At 40.7% G+C, this 5,564-nt stretch overlaps 1 pseudogene; it reads left to right on the forward strand.

Moving 5' to 3' along the window:
- Positions 1 to 2,376: 2,376 nt before the first annotated feature.
- LOC101605872 lies at positions 2,377 to 3,268 on the forward strand (annotated as a pseudogene).
- The last annotated feature ends 2,296 nt before the right edge of the window (positions 3,269 to 5,564 follow it).

Here is a 5,564-nt window from a genome sequence, read left to right on the forward strand (position 1 = left end):
TCTATCCCCATGCTCAAAAATATTTCCTTGAAACAACCGGATCATATAAGAACCTTTTATCTTGGACTTTTAAGGCATACTTTATCTGGACTGAAGGCTCCCACATAAACATATTCAAAATATATCTCTCAAATCTTTATCAAATCCCGTTTTATTGTCATTCAAATTAGGACACAACACATGAACTTCAAACTGGACTGGTATAACCAACAGGAGCACACTTCTTCACAGAAAATTTAAACATAAATGTTTCTGATCTTTGTATGGTGTCTTTTCTACATATAGTAGGAACTAAGGATTTTTTTCTATTTTGTTTCCCCCATGTTAAAACTATGTCTCACATTGGCTGAATAAATCTTTTCACTCCGGGTGGATATTACTGTTGCAGCTACCTTCACATTGCTGGACTGACCAGAAGCAGCTTATGGAAGGAAAGGGTTTACATCAGGCTTATAGAGTCCAGAGGAAGTTCCATCATGGAAGAAGAAGCTAGCTCAATCCAGCATACAACACAGGAGAGAGAGAGAGAGAGAGAGAGAGAGAGAGAGGGGGGGGGGGGGAGGGAGAGAGAGAGATCAACACCAACAACATGAACAGCCAGAGCTCAAACTATGAAGATCCTCCCCCAGTGACATGCCCTCTAAGAAGGCAATCTGCATGCTAATAACTTCAGTGGTAAATTTAATCTTAATTAAAAATCCATGGTCTATGAGGCCATGCATTCAAACCACATTCCTCCCCTGACACCCATAGACTCATGAATGAAAATTGCTTTCAGTCCAACTTCAAAGGTCCCCCATAGCCTTTGCCAACTTTGCTCAAATTTTTAAGTCTATCTGAAATTCAAGACTGTCTCTTAACTGTGAGTCCTATAAGATCAAAACACAAATTTTGTATTTCCAGCACATAATGGCACAGAGTAAACATTTCCATTGCAAAAAGACATAACAAAGAGATCCTGGACCAATGTAAATAATAACCACCAGGCAAACATCTGCAGTTGAAGTCCAACAACCATAACAAGTGACAAAAATCTCTAGCTTCCAATTCTGTACCTCAAGCTGGGATAACTGAGCAGCTGTCATTGGCATCCATTCTACCACCCTGGTACAACCAAAACATCTTCAGTTCTAACTGCACCTCCAAGTAGAAGTTTCTACCCTGCTTCACACTCCACATCTCAGTAGGAGTTTGTGGAACCATGTTGTACATCCAATGATCCTTCCCTTTCAGCATCTGTCATGCTTCCAAAACCATGAGCAGATAAGTGGTATAGACACATTTGTAAATCCCAGTGGGTGATGGAGGAATAAATACTGGCCTTGAAGAGCAGCAAACACCTTTAAACTTCTTCCTTCAAGTCACCTCTTCATGACAGAATTTGTATTCTTACTTATTTGATGGGTGTATTTCACATTCTGGCACACTTTTCATTGTCCCAATGCAAAGCAGTTAGTCCACCCTTGATGGTGGTAATCTGTTTAACAACTGCAGCTTCAATAACTTAAATCTAATTCTGTACTGATCACTTTAAACTTGGTTGAATTTTTCCTGTAATAAACCATACATCCTCGTTTTTAAAATATATATATATATTTACTTATTTATTTATGTGACAGAGAAAGAGGGAGAGAGAGGAAAAGAGAGAGAAAGGGAGAGGGAGAGAATGAGCATTCCAGGGTCTCCAGCCACTGCAAATGAATTCCAGATACATGCACCACTTGTACATCTGGGTAAAGTGGGTCCTGGGGAATCAATCCTGGGTCCTTTGGCTTGGCAGGCAAGTGCCTTAACCACTAAGCCATCCCTCCAGCTCCATCTTTCTTTTTTTATTAAAGATAGAATGACATTATTTATACCAACAGCTTATGAAAGAGTTTAAGAAGGCAGGAAGTTTGAAAATAAATATATAAATACTTCATTTTATTTAACATGACCAACAATAAGTTAAAAATCTGACAAAAAAAAAAAAGATACCATTAAAAAATACACATGAGGGCTTGAGAGATGGCTTAGCGGTTAAGCACTTGCCTGTGAAGCTTAAGGACCCCGGTTCGAGGCTCGGTTCCCCAGGACCCACATTAGCCAGATGCACAAGGGGGCGCATGCTTCTGGAGTTCATTTGCAGTGGCTGGAAACCCTGAAGCGCCCATTCTCTCTCTCTCTCTCTCTCTCTCTCTCGCTCTCTCTCTCACTCTCACTCTCAAATAAATAATAATTAATAAATAAATAATAAAATAATAATAAATAAATAAAAATAAACAAAATAATTTTTTTTAAATATCATGAGAGTGGGTGGGGCAAGGGACCTGTGGCTTGCCAATGGCATTTTGGTGGCCCCTGAAATGTTCTTACAGATCTAGTCACAGGCTAACCATGACTTCCAGTCACTCAGTGTTGTTAGTGGCCTCAGCATACTCCATTGCTCAAAAGGCAGGGGCAATAGTCAGTCATATCATTACTGAAGGAGACCTGGGTTTTGTGCAGAAGATCTCTGCCACAGACCAAAGCACACCATCTGGTGCAGGTGATCATGTGCTCTTCCCTGTCCCGGAAGTTCCCCAAGCTAACAAATACAGAGGAAGAGGGAAGTGGATCCAGAGCTGATTGAAGAGAGTCAATGGGAGAAGGTTCTGAAGCAGCCATGCCCGTCCCAGTACAGTACAGGACCATCAAGGAGGAAGATCTTGTGGTTTGGGTTGATCCTTTGGATGGCACCAAGGAGTACACTGAAGGTCTTCTCAACAGTGTAGCAGTTCTTATTGGAATTTCTTATGAAGGAAAAGCCATAGCAAGCATTATCAGCCAGCCATATTACAACTATCATGCGGGGCGAGCTGCCATGATGGGGAGGACAATCTGGGGAGTGCTGGGTTTAGGTGCCTTTGGCTTTCAACTAAGACTCTGCTGGGAGGCGCCTTATCACAACCAAAACATCCAATAGCAACAAGCTGGCCACCTACTCTATATCAGCCATGAACTTGGATGATGTGCTGTGAGTGGGAGGAGCGGGAAATAAGATAATTCATCTAATTGAAGGCAAGGCCTCTGCGTATGTATTTGCAAGTCCTGGATGTAAGAAACAGGATAAGTGTGCCCCTGAAGTTATCTTGCATGCTGTGGGAGGCAAGATGACGGATATCCATGGGAATGCCTTCTAGTACAAGGACGTGAAACACTTAACTCGGCAGTCTTGGCCACATTGAGGAACTGTGATTTCTATGCCAGCAGAGTTCCTGGATCTGTCAGAAGTGCACCGATTCCCTGAAGGGATGGATGTTCTGCTTGTTGAGCTATGAGAACTTTCTTCTCCATATGGCACATTTGAGAACTGATTAAATGGAAGTACAGCTCCACCTTCATTCATCATTGATCAGTGATCTAAATCAGTAGTTGCTTACTAATAGAAAATAACATTGAAGTATTTTGCAGCCTTATACTCCATGCCTTGGGCATGTAATAAATTTTATATGTCCTTTCTTCCTGTGTAGAAAACAAGAGAGCCTGGCATGGATGCAGGTGTCTAGTCAAAGCTGTTCTGGAGGTTGAGGTAGGACCACTTGAGTCCAGGAGCTCAAGACCAGCTTTATCTACACTGGGAGACCCTGCCTCACAAAAGAGAGAGAGAGAGAGAGAGAGAGAGAGAGAGAGAGAGAGAGAGAGAGAGAGAGAAGAATGAGAGAAAGATATTTGATTGACAAGATCATTTCTGACATCTGGAGAATTTTTAAAGCCGATATCTTGTACTTTCTTCTTGTTTTCAATGAGAGAAATGGACAAAGGCTCAGGTCCAGATGACTTTCCTGTAAAACAGATTTCTTCAGGGCACAGAATCTTAAGTTATTCTAGAATTTCACTCTTATTTTTCATAGCCACTTCTATAGTGTCTTGTTCTAATTGTGAATACATATAACGTTATTGTGTATGTTGATGGTATATTCATGGGAAAAGTTTCTTTAAAATAAAATAGTTAATCCTAATTCTTTATATTCATTGTCTGCTTTTATCAGAAGTATAATTATAAATTATAAATTCTCTTGCTATGAGGATTAATGTATTCTTATGGTATGTATCATTAAAAGGCTTAACTGGAAAAATGCAAATGACTTATGAGGACATTGTAAAATGTTTTTGGAAAACATTCAAACACTGCACATATGAAGCAACGCTTTTTTTCTAAACAGTATTAAAAAGATATAATCTTTGGCTGGTGAGATTGTTCAATGGTTAGAGGCACTTGCTTGTATTGCCTGATAGCCTGTGTTTGATTCCTCAGTACCCACATAAATCCAGATGAACAGGGTGGTGCATTAGCTAGAGTTTATTTCAGTGCCAAGAGGTTCTCTCTCTTTCTTATAAGTAAATAAAAATAAAAAGATATAATCTTCCAAATTAATTTTTTCTTTGTGTGTGTATGTGTGTGCAATGTGTGTATTGTATGCATGTGAACATGCATGCATACATATGGAGGTCAGAGGACAACCCTCGGTATCATTCCTCAGGAATGGCTTTTACTGAGACAGACTTTCAATAGCCTGTATCTCACTACTCAGGCTAGAATAGATGGCCAGCAAGCCTCAAAGATTGTCTATCTCCACCTTCCCAGCACAACCCCAGGCCTGGCATTTTTATATCTCTCATATCTTACTATCCTATGCCTTCCACCAAGCCCATTACTTTAAATATTTAATTTTATTTATTTGAGACATAGCGAGAGAGAAGAGAGAGAGAAAGAGAGAGAGAACGAGAGAGAGAATGAGAGAGCCAGGGCATTTAGCCACTGCAAATGATATCCAGACACATACACCACCTTGTGAATCTGGCTTACATAGGTCCTGTGGAGTCGAACCTGGGTACTTTGGCTTTGCAGGCAAGTGCTTTAACTACTAAGCCATCTTTTCAGCCCCTAACCCATTACTTTTAAATTCAACCTTGATCAAACTCTGTGGACATGAGCAGAGAAATGCAGCTAGCCTTTATGCCAGTGGTCCAGTTCCAATAAGATTTATTCTTTCTCTGTTTTTCTTTCTTTCTTTCTTTCTTTCTTTCTTTTTTTGGTTTTTCGAGGCAGGGTTTCACTCTAGCCCAGGCTGACCTGGAATTAACTGTGTAGTCTCAGGGTGGCTTCGAACTCATGGTGATCCTCCTACCTCTGCTTCCTGGGTGTTGGTGCTGGGATTAAAGGCGTACTCCACCACACCCAGCAATTCTTTCTCTTTTTGATGGTCATAACTTGAGCCTGCACAGTCCACAAATCTTTCTGTATTTAGCATTTTCAAACTGTTGCCGGAATAGTCCATTAGGCTCTCCTAACAAAACTTTAAGGCTTCTGCAGTGCAGTATACTAATTCCTTCCTCATTCCTCCCACACACAAGCTCCTAAAGTCTCAAGCCCACATGTTCAGATTCATCACAGCAATGGCCCCTGTTCTCTGAAAGGAACATGTAGTATCCTACGTGGGAGGTGTTTATTTTTGACACACCACACCTAGAGATAAAGTACTTCTACTCACATGCTGCAGTGACGCTTAAGTACAGAAGAGGTGGAGAGAAAGTGCATGTAG

The sequence above is a fragment of the Jaculus jaculus genome, chromosome 5 (assembly GCF_020740685.1).
Source record: "Jaculus jaculus isolate mJacJac1 chromosome 5, mJacJac1.mat.Y.cur, whole genome shotgun sequence".
Classification (NCBI taxonomy): Eukaryota; Metazoa; Chordata; class Mammalia; order Rodentia; family Dipodidae; genus Jaculus; species Jaculus jaculus.